At 37.6% G+C, this 19,381-nt stretch overlaps 1 pseudogene; it reads left to right on the top strand.

Moving 5' to 3' along the window:
* The window catches only part of LOC122468093, a 32,946-nt pseudogene extending 14,716 nt beyond the window's left edge, over positions 1–18,230 (top strand).
* Positions 18,231–19,381: the final 1,151 nt, after the last annotated feature.

Genomic DNA, 19,381 nt, shown 5'->3' with positions numbered 1-19,381 from the left:
TGCTAAAACACAGTGTGTAATGCTTGGTTTCATCCCCTGTCACAATGTGGATCTTTCTCATATATAGTCAGTCTAAACCCATAAAGCACCTGCAGCTGGGGGAGGGGGGAGGGAATCTTATGGCTTCAGATATTTTCCAACACCTGTCTTATAAAAGCATAAATGTCCCATGGGTTCAATCGTAGGTATTTGAACACTCCTTCAAGCCTCACTTTTATTTGAGAGCAGATTGCTGCTGTTGAGCAACTATAGCAGGCGATGAAAATATACTCTCTAGCTCTTATGGGCTCCTTCTAAGTTTATTCTTGGAAATGCCTCTCTGCCCCATATAAAATAAAAATGCAGTCTTCTGTTCCAAATAACCTCAGAAATACTGTATTACTCCAATCCTGTAAAGTCTACTATGATCTAGTTTGAGAGTTCATCTAACCCCTAGACTCAGAAGTAAAAAGCCCTCCTCCTAAAAGAAAAAAAAAAAGTCTGACAGCTGGGACTTCATTCGAGTTTCTGAATGTGTGCCTAAAGCACATGAGCCCTGGCACATCCACAGAATATCAATATAGCCATTAAATCCAAGAGCTAAAAATTCCACATAGCAACACAGAAAAGGAACCTTCCCAGAGAACATAAGCTCCACAAACACAGGGCTTTGCTAAATTGCTCCCTGAGTTTTGCAAATAAGACTCTCTGAACTCCAGAACTTTTTTTTAAACACCATCAGTGACTATCTGAATTTCTTTCTTTTCCTTCAGGCATACCAACACGTTGAGACAGTGTTACAGTCAACACATCTGTTCAACCAAGGGAAAAACAGCAATTCAGAAAGACATACCTAACCAAAGGAAATGGCATTTTTACGTAATTACCCATGGTTTTGTAATGGTGTAAGTTTTATGATATCCATCTTATAGATTTATATTGCTACATGTCATTTTGAATTATTGGTAGATTAATAAAACCACAATACCAGATTTAAGTGGAAGGTTTATGAAAAGTGTTTATGACAGGATCAGTCAGGCTTCAGGCAGGATTAAACTTAAACTTTACGGTTTGGGATTGAATTGCTTAATGAACCAATCAGCACTTTATTTTCTGCCTTCAGCCATACATTTTTTAAAATGATTCTCAACCATTAATCATCAGGTTAGACTCCCACAGGTACTAAATATAAACACATGTGAAACCTAACCCCTCATGAAGGAAGAAAGATCTCAACTTTGTATCTCAAAGGAAAAAAAAGATGGGAGAAAAACATCAGCCTAACTCATTGAACATGTTTGTGTGATTAGAAGCATCATTTTTTCTATGATAAACTTTTAGGACCAAAAACTCAAATTTGGTCACGAGAATGTTCATATCCCCAAAGATAAAATTTGAGTTGCTAGTTGCTCTCTTTAAGGCAGATCAAAAGCAATTAGTAAGATATTCCCTAATCGGCATTTTTAAAAGTACATTGATGGTTTCTGGCAATTGAAGAGCCCAAATGGTAGAAAGGAAGAACACTTTTATTACAAGTACTGGAAGACCTAGCAAAAGTTTTTAAAAGTACTTAGCATACTAAAGAACTTATTAGCCTCCAGAATTCAGAATAGAGGGGGAGTAAGAATAGTTTTTCAACATCTTAAAGAATAATACATGGGGATGACAGAACTATGACATGACTTCTCATTATATGAATTTCAACAAACAATGGGATAAATATTCTAAAGTATGCTGAGGATTCCTTTTAAAGAAACATTTCACAGCAAAACCTTCCTATGTGAAAATGTTTAGCCTATTCCACAGTTGGCTAAACCATTCCTTAAATATTTCAAATGCCGCATGTAGAAAATCATAATTCTAAAAAATTAAAATGTTATAAATCTCAAATAAATATCTTGTAATTAATGGGATGTTTTATTTGTAGAGCATTTTACTTTTATCAGTGGCTTAACTATACCCTATAGTTTTATTGTCACAAAAGAGGAGAGAAATCTCAAGGTGAAGTGATTCATCCAAGGCCCCAAAGAGAGTAAGTGGCAGAACTGATATTTGAGCATATTTTTGGACTAGAAAATCTAGCGGGACTTGTACTATATTCAATATCCCCTACTGTATAGAGCTTAGATTTGTTACTTGAGAAGTTATGCTTAGCCTCAGTCACTAAGTAAATGAATATATACTTTACCTACCTGTATCTTTAGGTGTTAAAAGAATGCTGGCTTGGGAGTCAAAACAATAAACAAACTCAGATCCTATTACTATAATTTACTCCTTATGGGCAACTCATTTTGCCTTTCTAAACTTCTGTTTCTGCAAATATAAGAAAAATCCATGAAATGTAATAAACTTAATGTTCTCTGAGTCTAATGAATAAGTGTTAAAGATGCTAGAAAAGGACTAAAATCTTAAACCTACATTATTTGTATCTAATTCATCTCCACCTCTTCAAAAGCATCTAATACCACACTTAGTTTACAAATGGTACTTAAATGCTTCTAAGCATGCCAATTTCCACACACAAAAGCATCTAAGCTATTTAATTCTATCAAACAGCTACATGTTTTGAATAACAGTTGAATCCAATTACCATTTTGTTTGAACTACCAATATGAATGTACTGACTACAGTCAATAACATATGTTCTAGTAACAAAAAAGTAGTTCACTTATTTAAAATGTATTAAGAGGCAGAAGGGAAAATCTAGGCCATTCTGAAACTTTAACAATTTTGCTATGGGAGCATTTGTTAAAACACCACCCACCAAAAACTAAAGCCAAAATATGAACCCAAGGTATAAAAATATGAAAACATGAATTCAAGAAGATCTAGAAAGCTGAGGAACAAAAAAATTTGTAACATCCATAGTAGAAAATATTTAAGGGTTTATGTTGTATCAGGCAATCTGCTGAGCCAGTTTCAATCATTATCTCATTAATTCTGTGGGAGTATTATTATAGTTCCTATTTCACAGCTGATGTTTACAGAGCTAAAATGGTTTGTTTATGGCACACAGCTCAAGGACAGAGTTGATGATACCCATTTCTATTCATCACACACTAAAAGAGATGATTCCTTCCCCCTTGCTGTCCCCATTCCTCTACCTCTGAAATACCTTGGTTTTACACCCCAACCTTCTCTTCTGAAGAAATTGTTGTATTGTTATATCCTATCCTAGTAAATACCCCCATTACATGCAAGATGTGCATACCCTCATTATATACTACATATATATGCCCAGAGTATTATATACTGGATGTATGTTGGATATATACCAGGTGTTTATGCTAGGGGTATGTGTGTGTCCAGTATTATCAGCATTTTTCATACCTCTTTTCTTCATAAAAGATGAGCAGAGTGATAAAAATAAGATTGGCCTTGCCTCAGTCGATATAAATATCCTCATCCCACCAGGCTTTAGGAGAAAAGTAGATGGTGACTCACCATTCTTTAATGAACTGAATACTTAAGTCCCATTTATTAAGTTACACTGTAAGCCAGACACATGACCAATCCACTTATAGGGAAAGTCTGCATAGACACATCTATTATCCACACTTGCATTCAATTCCTCAAACTGGGAAACCTCTTCCTTACCTGAAGGCCCTTGACTCTGCTGGAAGCCTCTCCAACATCTAGACCTTACTTTAAATATTGCAGCCTCAGAAAAGGTCCTCCCTGACCTTGCCACCTAAAGAATTTCTCCAATTATTTTCACTTTGAATAATGTTTATTCTCATTGTAACCTTTTAGTTTGGAATTGCTTCAGATATTCACCTCTTCACTTGTTATTGTCCTAGAAGTGATCCTGAAGGACTAAATTAAACATGCTGAACACAATCTCATTCCAAAACATGATACATCACATTAACAAAAAAAAAGAGAAGAACCATATGATCCTGTCAATCGATGCAGAAAAGGCCTTCGACAAAATCCAGCACCCTTTCTTAATAAAAACCCTTGAGAAAGTCGGGATAGAAGGAACATACTTAAAGATCATAAAAGCCATTTATGAAAAGCCCACAGCTAACATCATCCTCAATGGGGAAAAACTGAAAGCTTTTTCCCTGAGATCAGGAACACGACAGGGATGCCCACTCTCACCGCTGCTGTTTAACATAGTGCTGGAAGTTCTAGCTTCAGCAATCAGACAACAAAAGGAAATCAAAGGTATAAAAATTGGCAAAGATGAAGTCAAGCTTTCGCTTTTTGCAGATGACATGATATTATACATGGAAAATCCGATAGACTCCACCAAAAGTCTGCTAGAACTGATACAGGAATTCAGCAAAGTGGCAGGATACAAAATCAATGTACAGAAATCAGTTGCATTCTTATACACTAACAATGAAGCAACAGAAAGACAAATAAGGAAACTGATCCCATTCACAATTGCACCAAGAAGCATAAAATACCTAGGAATAAATCTAACCAAAGATGTAAAGGATCTGTATGCTGAAAACTATAGAAAGCTTCTGAAGGAAATTGAAGAAGATTTAAAGAAATGGAAAGACATTCCCTGCTCATGGATTGGAAAAGTAAATATTGTCAAAATGTCAATACTACCCAAAGCTATCTACACATTCAATGCAATCCCAATCAAAATTGCACCAGCATTCTTCTCGAAACTAGAACAAGCAATCCTAAAATTCATATGGAACCACAAAAGGCCCCGAATAGCCAAAGGAATTTTGAAGAAGAAGACCAAAGCAGGAGGCATCACAATCCCAGACTTTAGCCTCTACTACAAAGCTGTCATCATCAAGACAGCATGGTATTGGCACAAAAACAGACACATAGACCAATGGAATAGAATAGAAACCCCAGAACTAGACCCACAAACGTATGGCCAACTCATCTTTGACAAAGCAGGAAAGAACATCCAATGGAAAAAAGACAGCCTCTTTAACAAATGGTGCTGGGAGAACTGGACAGCAACATGCAGAAGGTTGAAACTAGACCACTTTCTCACACCATTCACAAAAATAAACTCAAAATGGATAAAGGACCTCAATGTGAGACAGGAAACCATCAAAACCTTAGAGGAGAAAGCAGGAAAAGACCTCTCTGACCTCAGCCGTAGCAATCTCTTACTCGACACATCCCCAAAGGCAAGGGAATTAAAAGCAAAAGTGAATTACTGGGACCTTATGAAGATAAAAAGCTTCTGCACAGCAAAGGAAACAACCAACAAAACTAAAAGGCAACCAACGGAATGGGAAAAGATATTCGCAAATGACATATCGGACAAAGGGCTAGTATCCAAAATCTATAAAGAGCTCACCAAACTCCACACCCGAAAAACAAATAACCCAGTGAAGAAATGGGCAGAAAACATGAATAGACACTTCTCTAAAGAAGACATCCGGATGGCCAACAGGCACATGAAAAGATGTTCAGCGTCGCTCCTTATCAGGGAAATACAAATCAAAACCACACTCAGGTATCACCTCACGCCAGTCAGAGTGGCCAAAATGAACCAATCAGGACACTATAGATGCTGGAGAGGATGTGGAGAAACGGGAACCCTCTTGCACTGTTGGTGGGAATGCAAATTGGTGCAGCCGCTCTGGAAAGCAGTGTGGAGGTTCCTCAGAAAATTAAAAATAGACCTACCCTATGACCCAGCAATAGCACTGCTAGGAATTTATCCAAGGGATACAGGAGTACTGATGCATAGGGCCACTTGTACCCCAATGTTCATAGCAGCACTCTCAACAATAGCCAAATTATGGAAAGAGCCTAAATGTCCATCAACTGATGAATGGATAAAGAAATTGTGGTTTATATACACAATGGAATACTACTTGGCAATGAGAAAAAATGAAATATGGCCTTTTGTAGCAACGTGGATGGAACTGGAGAGTGTGATGCTAAGTGAAATAAGCCATACAGAGAAAGACAGATACCATATGGTTTCACTCTTATGTGGATCCTGAGAAACTCAACAGGAACCCATGGGGGAGGGGAAGGAAAAAAAAAAAAGAGGTTAGAATGGGAGAGAGCCAAAGCATAAGAGACTGTTAAAAACTGAGAACAAACTGAGGGTTGATGGGGGGTGGGAGGGAGGAGAGGGTGGGTGATGGGTATTGAGAAGGGCACCTTTTGGGATGAGCACTGGGTGTTGTATGGAAACCAATTTGTCAATAAATTTCATAAAAAAAAAAATAGATAAAAGGAAAAAAAAAAAAAACCAAAACAGTCCCAACACTCCGTATTGAACACCTTTTCCATTCATCAGTGTCTCCTCTCTCCTCTTTCCCCCTAGTTCCTGGTTACAATCAATCTGTAGTCTGTCTCTATGGGTCTACCTATTCTGGATATTTTATATAAAAAACAATCATACAACATGTGACTTCTCTTGCCTAGCTTCTTTCACTTAGCATCATGTTTTGGAGGTTCATCCATGTTGCAGTATGCATCAGTACTTTCTTCATTTTATAAATATTCCATTATATGGGTGTAGCACATCTGTTTATTTAACCACGGATAGACATTTGTGCTGTTTCTGTTGTTTGGCTATTGTTTTTTTTTTAAATATGTTAGAGACACATATTTAAGTATTTCCAGGTTCAATTCTAGAATATCTAGATTTTGCTTTAAAATACCTCAGCCAAAAAAACCCAAAAGTGGATATATATGAAACAAGATGGAAAAGGAGTACAGAGTGGTTAATTACATGACGCTTTCTACATTTATGTGTGATTGAACAACTCCACAATTAAGAGTTTTTTGAAGCTTAGAAAAAGAATATCTAAATTAGACTCTTATTTTTATAAGATTTATATTCTACTAGTATACCTCTCTTCCTTACTTCCCTCAAAAAATGTCACATGAAGAATGACTGCCATTGCTGTATAGTGGAGGAGAGTAGTCAGGTAAGTGAATAAAATGCTGACTAGAGTCTGCTGGGGAAATAGACTTAAAAACAAAATTTCCTTCCCGCCCATAAAATCCCTCCCAAAAGCAAAAAAGAAAGGAATTGAAATTGAATAATCATTAAGCCAGAATGTGATATGCATTACAGGCAATACACTAGGATTGTAAAGACACATAGAAATTTCACACTCCATATAGTCAAGCACATACAACCCACTGAAAGGGAAACAACTAGTCTTCAAAAGGATTTGACCCAACCATTTGGACACATAGTTTATCCCCAGTTCACTTGGTATTGGGATGACCATCTGCATTAGCTAACTGGCTCTATCTGAAGGAAAAATTAACTTCTCATTAGTTTATGAAAAGATGTAGTTTTACAATTTGGAGGAAGTGACCCACCAAAGTTACTCCTACTACCTCACAGAGCCTGGGAGATAGGAGCAATATCCCCCTTGATTATATTTCAAAGATAATTCCCAGGTCTTGGCTGGACACCTCCTTAGTTTTTAAAAGTTTTACATACTTTTTTTAAATTTAAATCCAAGTTAGTTAACAAATAGTATAGTAATGATTTCAGGAACAGAATTTAGTGATTCATCACTTATACATTTAATACACAGTACTCATCTCAACAAGTGTCCTCCTTAATGCCCATCACCCATTTAGCTCATCCCACACTCACCTCCCCTCCAGCAACTCTGTTTGTTCTCTATATTTGAGTCTCAGGGTTTGCTTCCCTCTCTGTTTTTAGCTTATTTTTCCTTCTCTTCCCCTAGGTTTGTGTGTTGTGTTTCTTAAATTCCACATGAGTGTAATCAATATATTTGCCTTTCTCTGATTAAATTATCTCACTTGGCATCATACATTCTAGTTCCAACATTGTTGCAAATGGCAAGATTTCATTCTTTTTGATCACCAAGTAATATTCCATTGTATATGAATACCACATCTTTATCCATCGATTGACGAATGGATATTTGGCTCTATCTATAAAATTTGACTATTGTCGGTATTGCTACTATAAATACTGGGGTGAATGTGCCCCTTCAAATCAGCATTTTTGTATCCCTTGGATAAATATCTAGTAGTGTAATTGCTGGATCATAGGGTAATTCTCATTTTTTGAGCAAACTCCATATTCTTTCCCAGGTGGTCGCATCAGTTTAACATTCCCACCAGCAGTGCAAAAGGGTTCCCTTTCTCTGCATCTTCGCCAACATGTTTTTTTCCTGAGTTGTTGATGTTAACCATTCTGACAGGTGTGAGGTGGTATCTCTTTGTGGTTTTGATTTGTATTTCCCTGATGATGAGTGATGGTGAGCATTTTTTTCATGTGTCTATTAGCCATCTGGATGTCTTTGGAAAAGTGTCTATTCATGTCTTTTTCCCATTTCTTAACTGGATTATTTGGGGGGGGGGGTTTGTGGGGGGGTAGAGTTTGATAAGTTCTTTAGATTTTTGGATACTAACCCTTTATTTGACATATGTCATTTGCAAATATTCTCTCATTCCATTGGTTGCCTTTTAGTTTTACTGGTTATTTCCTTTGCTGTGCAGAAGCTTTTTAATTTTGAGTTACCAACAGTCTTTTTGTTTGCTTCCCTTGCCTCCAGAGTCCTGTCAAGTAAAAAGTTGCTGTGGTCGAGGTCAGGAAGGTTGTTGCTGGTTTTCTCCTCTAGGATTTTGATGGCTTCTTGTCTTGTGTTTAGGTCTTTCATTCATTTTGTTTTTGTATATGGTATAAGGAAGTAGTCCAGGTTCATTCTTCTACATGTTGCTGTCCAGTTTTCCCAGTACCATTTGCTGAAGAGACAGTCTTTTTTCCATTAGATATCCTTTCCTATTTTGTCAAAGATTAGTTGGCCATATGTTTGTGGTCCATTTTTGGGTTCTCTATTCCATTGATCTAGTTATCCAGTTTTATGCCAGTACTATACTGTCTTGATGATTACAACTTTTAATACAGCTTGAAGTCCAGAATTGTGATGCCTCCAGCTTTGGTTTTCTTTTTAAGGATTACTTTGGCTATTGGGGGTCTTTTGTGGTTCCATACAAATTTTAGGATTTTTTGTTCTAGCTCTGTGAAGAATCTTGGTGTCATTTTGATAGGTATTGCATTGAATGCGTAGATTGTTTTGGGTAGATTGCTTTGGGTAGTATTGACATTTTAACAGTATTTGTTCTTCCAATCCATTAGCATGGAACGTTTTTCCATTTCTTTGTGTCTTCAACTTCTTTCATAAGCTTTCTATAATTTTCAGTGCATAGATCTTTTATCTCTTTGGTTAGATTTATTCCTAGGTAATTTAGGGTTTTCAGTAGAACTTTACATACACTTCAAAGTGATAAAGAATGAACTTATAAGTTTTCTAAAGTAAACATTTTAGGAAAAGGAGGAAGGGAGAGCTCTTACTTTCAAACAAGGAGAATTAAGCCTATTATTTTTCATTTGTATTTGCCACTATAACCCTTTGTAGAAAAAGACCTATGAAATCACAGCTTATCTCATTGTAAATCACCACTAGAGTGCTTTCTCTCCAAAATGTGCATGGTCAGCTTATGTTAAAAGACAATGTTCAAGAGTAAGAAGATAAATCTGTAGTTTACATGACATGCATGTGACAAAGTGCAATGAAGCAGATCTTCTCAAATTTTAACATACATTTGAATCACCTGGGAGGTCTGGGATGAGGCCTGAGATTCTGTACTTCTAAAAAGCTGAGGTTGATCTACCACACATTAAGTGTCAAGGCTCTAGGTCAGTTGTTCTTCAAGCTGAGTCTCTAAACCAGCAGCATCAGCTTCACCTGCTAACTTAGAAATACAAATTCCTAGGCCTAGTTCCAGACTACAGATTCAGAAACTATTCTGAAAGCCCTTTGTATCAATGCTATAATGTGATAACTTCTGCTATAGATTGATGATTCTCATATTTAGATGTACACTGGAATCACCAGCGAAGTTATAAAAAAGAGAAAAAAGAAAAAATCCTGACCCCTGTGTCTATTCCCAAGAAATTGATTTAACTGGCATGGAGCAAAGCCCTAAGAATTTTAACATTTCCCCAGTGATTCTAATATGCAGAAAAATTTGAGAACCACTGAACAAGAATCTAAGTTCTACAAAAGCCAGAATCTTTTGGTCATTGCTGAATCCCAAGTGCCTAGGAACAATGGCACTAATTGACATCCCATAAATATTTACTGAATGAATAAAAGGATGAGCAGAAAAACCCCAAGCTACTCTAAAAACAGTTTGCTTGATGATATACAGAGAAAATATCACATTTGTCATCTTTCTCTAATAGGAAATCTGTTTTCAGCTCAGAATATAATGTAGACACGATCTTTCCCAACAAGATATATTTGAATACCCCATTCACCACAGCAATGTTTTAGGGCCAAAAAACAGACTCCAAGTTTGCAGTTTTGAAAAATGAACAAAACCTTAGAACATGAGAACTAAATATAGCTATTAAATATAAAAAAGAAAGCATCAGCTTGTCAAGTTGTAGAGAATACTGAAGGAAACATAATGCTATAATATAGAAACAAAGGCTTGGGACCTGAAACTTTGAATTGCTTTGTAGAGCAGGATAGGATTGTAGATCAAACAAAACAATCTTTTGGCCACCCTAATTAAAAGTTCCTGAGTGGAAAAAAATATTGACGTGGAAACCCCATAGCATAGTATTCATAGTTGTATGTAAGCGTGTGCATAGGCAAACTATGTAAAAAAAAATATTTTAATGTTTATTTTTGAGGAGGGGGGCAGAGGGAGGGAGGGGGAGGAGTAGAGGAGGGGCAGAGAGAGAAGGAGACACAGAATCTGAAGCAGGCTCCAGGCTCTGAGGTGTCAGCACAGAGCCCATCTTGGAGCTAGAATTCACAAACCATGAGATCATGACCTAAGCTGGAACCAGACACTTAACCAACTAAGCCACCCAGGTGCCCCAAGGCAAACTATTTTTTAGGGAAGACTCCATCATACTCCGTCTCAAAACAGATTATTACTCCAACATTAACTTTTCACTACATTGTATGTAAAGAATACATGTCAATATTTGTCAGGATACCACAAAAAGCAGGCAAGAAATAGCATACTTTCAAAACAGTCATTTGTTGATTTCAAACCTCTCTGCATAACTCACCACTCTATGTACTGTCCCATCAAGCCATTACAGAATGTGAGCCATTGAATTAAAAGAGCTCCTCTTCCAAATCACAATTTCATGTAGAATGTCTAATATTCAAACCAACAAAGAGTTAACTTTTAGAAGGCTTACTCCATGTTCCCATAATGCTCACAGAATAAAACCTGCCCAAATACAGGGAATCAGCTGTTGAGACCCAGATATTAAGCACAGGAAGTTAATCTCAGAGAAATCAGTGCATTGGGAACAGAAATGAGAAACAGGGACTCATTCTCTTGAAATAGATTTTAAAATGGCACATTATATTTTGAGGAACCTCCACACTGTTTTCCAGAGTGGCATGCAAACAGTGCAAGAGGGTTCCCATTTCTCCACATCCTCTCCAGCATCTATAGTCTCCTGATTTGTTCATTTTAGCCACTCTGACTGGCATGAGGTGTTATCTCCGTGTGGTTTTTCACTCTTATGTGGATCCTGAGAAAGCTACAAGACCATGGGGGAGGGGAAGGGGAAAAAAAAGTTACAGAGAGGGAAGGAGGCAAACCATAAGAGACTCTTAAAAACTGAGAATAAACTGAGGGTTGATGGGGAATGGGAGGGTGGGGAAAGTAGCTGATGGGCATTGAGGAGGGCACCTGTTGGGATGTGCACTGGGTATTGTATGGAGACCAATTTGACAATAAATTCCATATTTAAAAAAAAAAGTCAAATTCCAGGTCTTAGGATTAAGGAATAAAATCAGTAAAATAAGCCAAGATAAAAATGCTTAACTACTACACTTACATTTCCTGAATTTCTCTTTATTAAGGGCTCATCGTTCCCAAGGCTAAAGAATGTAGAGACTGAAATTTCCACTTAAAGGTAAGTGGTCCACCTGTGAGGGCAATGCAAAAATAGGAAACCACACAACATATTATCATTTCCATAACTTCAGGGTCTTATAAAATAGAAAAAAGAGATCCAAAAGGATCTTTAAGGGAAAATTAAATTGAACAAAACTGGAGGCTGTAAATGGTTCACTGTAAATATATGAGAATTCCTTATACACAGAGGTAATATACTATTTTATCTAAGGCTCAATATTAGGAAAATCCAAAACAACCAGTTACTTTGTCTTGTTTTTCCAAGAAAATAAGCACTTGGGTTTGTTCCCTCCACTTATTGCTACCTTTTGAATGGAGTTTTCTTTGGCTTTCTTCATAACTTGATTTACAAAGACTAAATGTGAAGAAGTCACAACTTCTACAATACCCTGAATTTAAAAAAACCTATTACAAATAGGTTTATTTTTATTATTATTATTTGTTATAGATTTCTTATTACAAATAACAAGGAGGTTATTATATGTGTTCTTTGATTCAGAAAGGAAATAGAATGGATTTCCAAGAGAAGCAGAGAGGGAGCAAGATCTGAGTTATCACTGTAGAAAGAGGTTTTCTACACTTGGCCTGATTCAGTGCACCCTCTTTGGTGTGGGAGCCTCCCCGTAAGGGGTGGCCAGCATCCAGAGAACAGAATCTAAGTGCTGGTTGCAGCATAAGCAAGTTACTTGACATTCTGTAGAGTGCTCATGGATAAAACAGCAATTCAACCTGTAATATGTGAAAACTGAAAGAATGGAATATTTAAGTTCATCTTTAAAAAACATGTATTTCCAGGGGCGCCTGGGTGGCTCAGTCGGTTGGGCGTCCGACTTCGGCTCAGGTCCTGATCTCGCAGTCCGTGAGTTCAGGCCCCGCATCAGGCTCTGTGCTGACAGCTCGGAGCCTGGAACCTGTTTCAGATTCTGTGTCTCCCTCTCTCTCTGACCTTCCCCTATTCATGCTCTGTCTCTCTCTGTCTCAAGAATGAATAAACGTTAAAAAAATTTTTTTAAATAAATAAAAAAAAACACAAATTTCTTATTCAGAGATATAGTACACAGGTACAATTTTATAAACTCCCAAGAGAGAAAGGATACGGACATAAGTAACAATCCTGCCCTATGTGTTATTGGCCCCCACCCCAGCCCCTACTTCCCATCTCCAGGAACAGTCTTAACTATAAAAGTAGGGAAAGTTAACATGTTAATACCAGACTCTGAAGAATTCTGCCTACATGCCATAAACTTTTAAACAATTCTACTGAAAAAGTTTCAAATACACCAAGTGAAATGTAAAACCTGTTGCAGATATATTTCCTACCTGTTCATTCTTTATCTTTACTCTAGATAGTGATGTGCCAGCTTAAAAGACACCACCACCACCTGTATGTATTTCCTAGCCACCTACTCTTCCAGCCAAGAGTGGCAATATAACCAGTTCCAGGCAATAGATTAAAGAAGAAGCCCACTAGGGATTTCTGGAAAAGTCTTGTTTTCCTGAGAGAGGTTTTGCCCCTTTCACCCTGACTCCTCCTTTTCTGGGCAAGAGTGTATTTTTGTGACTGCCGTGGCCTCAGCCCTAAAGTCTTTGAGTGGCACATAATATAGACAGTTCCAGTTCTTCAAATTATGCCACAAACTATTAGAAACAATTCTGATAAAGTTTTCAATACAGAAAGAAAACATAGCAGGGAAAACTTCCCAACATTGAATTTGGCAATGATTAATCTTGTATATGACACCCAGGAGCACAAGCAAAATAAGTAAATTAGATTTCAAAGTTTTTTGTGCTTCAAAGGATACTATCAAGGGAGTGGAAAGGCCATACACAGAATATTTAAAAATCATATCTGATAAAGAGTATTAAGAATAAAGTACTCCCACAATTCAAATTGGAAAACAATCCAATTTTTAAAAAGGGCAAAAGACTTGGATATATATTTCTCCAAAGATGATATATAAATGGCCAATCTAAACATGGAAAGATGCTTAAAACATTGATCATTAGGACACTGAAAATCAAATCAAATATCACCCATTAAAATGGCTATTGTCAAAACAAAACAAGTGTTGATAAGAATGTAGAGAAATTATAACCCTCTTGTTGGCAAGGATGTAAAATGGCAAGGCCACTAAAAAACAGTACTGAGATTCTAAAAAAAAAAAAAAAAAAGCCTGGAATTACCATATAATCCACTAATTTCATTCTGGGCAGGTATCTCAAAGAAATGAATCAGGGACTCAGGCAGATATTTGTATACCAGTGTTCATAGAAACATTCACAAAAACCAAGAAGTAGAAACAACCCCATCCATGTCTATCAACAGATGGATAAGGAAAATGTGATGTATACATAAATGAGATATACCTACCATAGGATCTTAAAAATGAAATTGACACCTGTTAAAACATGAACCTTGAAGACACAAATAAGCCAGACACAAAAGGATAAATATTATAGGATACTACTTAGGAGATGTATAGAAGAATCAAATTCATAAAGACAAAGTAGAATAGTGGTTACCAGAGTCTGGAAGAAAGGGGAAATGAGAAGTTACTAATGGGTATAGAGTTTTAGTTTAGGATAATGAAAATGTTCTGGAGATGAACAGTTGTGATAGCTGCACAATAATGTGAATATACTTAATCTGATAAGAGTTTAATACATTTTGGATATTAACTTCGACAACTCAACAACAAAAAGTCTGATTTAAAAAGTAGGCAGAGGACATAGAGATTTTCCAAAGAAGACCTACAGAAGGCCAATAGTCACATAAAAAGGTATTCAACATCACTAATCAGGGAAATGCAAATCAAAACCACAAAGGGACATCACCTTAACCCTATTAGAAGGGCTTTTATCAAGAAGATAAGAACTAACATGTTGGCAAGCATGCTGAGAAAAGGGAACACTCATGCACTGTTGGCAGAATGTAAATTGGTATAGCCACTGTAGAAAATGATATGGAGGTTCTCCCCAAAAGAAAAACTAGAACTACCATATGATCTATCAATTCTACCACTCAGCTTTTAGCCAAAGAAAACAAAAACACTATTTTGAAAAGATATAGGCACCCCTATGTTCACTGCAGCATTATTCAGAACAGCCAAGATATGGAAACAATCTAAGTGCCCACTGATGAATGGATAAATATGTGGAACATACACATTAATAGTACTTAGGCATAAAGACCATCTCACTATTTCTGACAACATGGATGGACTGAAGCTAAATGAAGTAAGTCATACAAAGGCAAATATTGTATGGTCTCACTTAAGTGAAATAGAACAAAAAACTCACAGATACAGAAAACAGAATAGTAGCTTCCAGGGGTCAAGGGGGTTTGGGGTGGATGAGATGGGTGACGAGGAGTCAAGAGATATCAACTTCCAGTTACAAAATAAGTCATGGGGATGTAATGTACTGCAAGGTGACTACAGTCAATACTGTATTGCATACTTAGAAGCTGCTAAAAGTCAACCATAAAAATTCCCATCCAGACAAAAATTGTAATTATATATGATTATAGATCATAATTAGACTTATTTTGATAATAATTTCCCAATGTATACAAATGTCAAATTATGTTTTAACACTAATATCAGGTATACATGCCAATTATACTTCAATAAAACTGGTTAAAATGGTAAATTTTATGTTATGTATATTTTGCCACATTAATTTTTTTTTGTTAGTGTCAGACCTTAGTAATCACATAAATAACCAAATTCCATTCTTATTCATGCCCAGGGTCAATGAAAGCTGCAGCAAGCTAGCCTTTTTTTTTTTCCTTAACATTTATTTTGAGCAGGAAAGGGACATAGAGAAAGAGTGAGAGAGGGAATCCCTATCTCTGAGCTGACAATGCAGAGCCTGATATGGGACTTGATCCTATGAAATGTGAGATCATGACCTGAACTGAAATCAAGAGTCCGACACTTAACCAACTGAGCCAGCCAGACACCCCAAGCTAGCCTCTTAGATTCATGTGGCTTAAATATTGGGTTTTAATGAATACTGGACTCTACTTTGTCTCCTATTCACTCTGAATATGGTTATTAGGCAACTTTTGGCTCTGGCTTTACATATCAGAGGCAGCTTCACTGTGGATAGATCAATAAATAAGGAATGACAATTATAAAAGTATATCAACTTTGTTGGGTAAAGATGAAACTACTATAAATTCAATAGCCCAAAAATATGTAGTTAAAGAGGACAATTACTGGACTTCAAAAGCACTGTTCCTTTGGAGTCATGTTGATGAAGAAATTAAGGAACACTAGAGCATTATGAAAATGGACTTCTGTCTTACTAGCATATCAGGAACCATAGTAGCATGAAAAAAGAAAAGGTAAAGGGAGAGAGATTGGTTGATTAAACATGAGGAAAAAAAGATTTCCTTAGAACAAAGCAAAAAGTCTAGAAAGATACTAAAGGAAAAGTAATATTGAAGGCATACGGGCAGACATAAAACATAAACATGCACCAACCCTATCTCAAGAGATGCTATCAGAAAAAGGGAATGGGAGCCTGGGTGGCTCAGTCAGTTAAGCATCTAGCTCTGGATTTCAGGTGAGGTCATCATCTCACAGCTTCAGGAGTTTGAGCCCCTACATCCAGCTCTGTACTCACAGTGCAGAGTCTGCTTGGGATTCTCCCCTCTCCCTCTTTCCAGCCACAACTCACACACTCTCTCTCAAAATAAATTAACTTAAAATAAAAAAAGAAAAATGGGAGATTTAGTTGTTTCCATATCAGAGATAGTAACTCACAACCAAAAACATTTATCAGGGGGTGACAGGTAGAAGCTCAGCAAAAAGATTAGTCACACGCCTCCAAGTTTGTGAGAGCTAAAAAAATAAAAAAAATAAGTTACAGAAAGTATAAACACATTTCAAAGAAGAACATTGAAAGGATCAGTATAAAATTTTCAAAGAGGGGCACTTGGGTGGCTCAGTCCATTAAGTATGTGACTCTTGATTTCAACTCTCGTGATCTCATGGTTTGTGAGTTTGAGCCCCAAATGGGGCTATGCACTGACAGTGCAGAGCTTATTTTGGATTCTCTGTCTTCTTCCCCCACTTGGGCTCATGCTCTCTCAAACTTTAAAAAAAATATTTAAAAGAATTATAGGGTGTGCTTTTAGATTATGAACTTCCTCTTGGAAAATGTACAGGAGCTCAGGAATTTAGAAGTCTAATAAAAGGCACACAAGGAGAAATAATAAGAACAGTAAGAGAGGATAATAAATTGGGTCCAAGTATGACTTAGATATTGGTCTAATGGGAGACCATCTTTTGATGGGATTGGTCCAACTCAGGGTGGTGAGGTTTGTTTGAATAGATCCTTTTGGCAGACATAAAACCCTTTAATTTCATATTTTGTAGGAGAGACCCCAGAAATGAAAATCTAAAAATTTTAGGAAAAGATACAGAAGAAGATGGCAACAGAGTATGAGTACCCTAGGCTTGCCTTGTCCCATGAACACAACTAAATAAGTATCAAATAATCCTAAATGTCCCAGAAATAGACCTGAAGACTGACAGAACTGCATAACTAAAGGAAAAGAGGCCACAATGAAGAAAGAAGGAAACCAATGTGATTTAGGGCAGAAATGGATCACAGATGCTGCAGAAAAGAGCCATGGTCTGGAGAAGGAGTTGCGGGGGGTGAACGCAAAGGAACATACAAGGGAATGCATACGGCAAATATTTCCCCAGAGCCATTGGCTTGGAAAATGAGAGGGGCTGCATTTTATGAGTTCTTTCAACCAGTGGAACTTAACGTCTGACATTTTAAAGGTCAGCAGGCTGCACTAGGATAGAACCCCGAGGGCAGTGCCCTGCTCCAGGAGAAAAGACAGGCAAAAACTGGAGGGCAGATAGCATGGAGGGCAAAAACTGGAGGGCACACAGTGGGGAGAGTATTCACTCTTCTCAGAGCATGTCCCTGAGAGCAGCATTCTCTGGGAACAAAAGAGCTGGCCACCACCATCTGCCCCTCAGCATAAATACAGGGTCACCTGCAGGAAGTAGTACAGCATTAACATTAGCTGCCTAACTTGCCTATACCAAGCTCCACACCCACTGGATTGGGATTGCCCTTCTCAGCAAGCTTGCCTCAGTCCCAGCATGGCAGCTCCCCTACCCAGAAGGCCGGCATAAACCTCTGCCCACACCACATCTCCTGACCAGATTGCTCTTCAGGGCCTCAGACCTGGTGGAGGTGTGACAAGTCTCTTTTCACAAGCATATCAGAGCACACCTGGCCATATTCAGACCAGGAAACAAACACTCCAAGGACAGCCTCTACAGAAGACTGGCCTGAAGGATAGAGCAGCCAGAGTATATTAGCAGTGTGCATGCAATATACACCAGAGACACTCCCTGAAGCACCAGACCCTGGGCACTACATGGTCTCTTCTTCATAAGGCCATTACTTTCAGAAGGAGAGATAAGTAGCTTTTCTAACACACACACACACACACACACACACACACACACGGCAGAGGCTTAAAATGCTAACACGGAGGAATTAGGATTAAATGAAAGAACAAGACAAGGCCACAGCCCCAGAGACCAAAAGGAAATGGATATAAGTAACCTGCCTGATGGACAACTTAAAGTAACAATCATACAATCATAAGGATACTCACTGGGCTTGAGAAAAGACTACAAAACAGAGAGACCCTTACCACCAGAGATAAGAGTTAAAAAAAGAACCATATGAAGAATGCAGTAAACAAGATAGAAATAGGCTTGATGTAATGAACAGCAGGCTAGAACAAGCAGAGGAACAAATTAGCGATCTAGAAGACAAAATAATGGAAAGCAATCAAGCTGGACAAAAAAGAATTATGCAACATGAGAATAGATTTCATGAACTCAGTGACTCCAAACATTTGTGTCATAGGAGTCCTGGAGAAGACAGAGAAAGAAGGGGGCAGAAAATTTAGTTGAGGAAATAGCTGAAAATTTCCCTAACCTGGGGAAGGAGACAGACATCCAGATCCAGAAGGCACTCCCATCAAAAATCAACAAAAACAGGGGCGCCTGGGTGGCGCGGTCGGTTAGGCGTCCGACTTCAGCCAGGTCACGATCTCGCGGTCCGTGAGTTCGAGCCCCGCGTCAGGATCTGGGCTGATGGCTCAGAGCCTGATGCCTGTTTCCGATTCTGTGTCTCCCTCTCTCTCTCTGCCCCTCGCCTGTTCATGCTCTGTCTCTCTCTGTCCCAAAAATAAATAAACGTTGAAAAAAAATTTAAAAAAAAATCAACAAAAACCAAGACATATTATAATTAAACTTGCTTAATGGTGATTAAAAAAAATCTTAAAAGGAGAAACAAAAAAGTCCTTAATTTACAAGGGAAAACCCATAAGGCTAGCTAGAGATTTCTCAACAGAAATTTGGCCAGCTAGTAGAGTGGCATGATATATACTCCAAGTGCTGAATAGGAAAAATCTACAGCCAAGAATACTCTATCCAGTAAGGTTATCATTAAGAAT

Source organism: Prionailurus bengalensis, chromosome B3, assembly GCF_016509475.1.
Source record: "Prionailurus bengalensis isolate Pbe53 chromosome B3, Fcat_Pben_1.1_paternal_pri, whole genome shotgun sequence".
NCBI lineage: Eukaryota > Metazoa > Chordata > Mammalia > Carnivora > Felidae > Prionailurus > Prionailurus bengalensis.
The sequence above is the reverse complement of the archived record's forward strand: the minus strand, read 5'-3'. Positions and strand labels throughout refer to the sequence as shown.